General features: G+C 41.5%; 1 non-coding gene across 1 annotated transcript; it reads right to left on the reverse strand.

The window, feature by feature from the left end:
- Window positions 1–236: 236 nt before the first annotated feature.
- LOC141716386 (small nucleolar RNA R71) lies at window positions 237–343 on the reverse strand. Its single transcript, XR_012573098.1, has one exon. It is a non-coding gene; the product is annotated as a small nucleolar RNA R71 (small nucleolar RNA).
- Between the last annotated feature and the right edge of the window lie 346 nt (window positions 344–689).

The following is a 689-nucleotide window of genomic DNA, read 5'->3' on the forward strand; positions in this document are numbered from 1 at the left end:
TTGGGGGAGCTCCAACGGAAGATCCCAATATGCACATTAGGGATTTCATCGAGATTTGCAACACCTTCAAGTTTAATGATGTTTCGGAAGATGCTGTGAAATTGAGACTTTTCTCATTTTCTCTGAAGGATAAAGCTAAGAGCTTGTTGCACTCTCTACCACCAGGTTCTATTGCGATATGGTAGGATCTTGCTCAGAAATTTCTTACTAAATTCTTCCCTATGACAAAAACAGTTGCAATCAGGAATGCTCTTACTCAATTTGCATGGCAGTCGGGAGAATCTTTATGTGAAGCTTGGGAGTGCTACAAGGAGATCCTTAGGAAGTGTCCTCATCATGAAATGCCTGATTGGATGGTAATTAATTGCTTCTATAATGGGTTGGGAGCACAGTCGAGACCCATGCTAGATGCAGCATTAGGTGGAGCCTTATGGGCTAAGAGCTATGAAGAAGCTTATGAGCTAATTAAAATGATGGCTGCTAATGAATATCAAAACCCAACTCAGAGACTACCACAAGACAAGATAACAGGAATTCTGGAGGTGGATACAGCTATGGCTATAGCGGCTAAGCTAAAGGCGTTGACTATCAAAGTGGATTTTCTGGCCAACTATGGAGTTCATCAGATAACAAGTGTTTGTGAGCTATGTGCAGGTACACATACGATGGATCAATGTGCTATAACTAGT

Source organism: Apium graveolens, chromosome 3, assembly GCF_009905375.1.
Source record: "Apium graveolens cultivar Ventura chromosome 3, ASM990537v1, whole genome shotgun sequence".
Lineage (NCBI taxonomy): Eukaryota > Viridiplantae > Streptophyta > Magnoliopsida > Apiales > Apiaceae > Apium > Apium graveolens.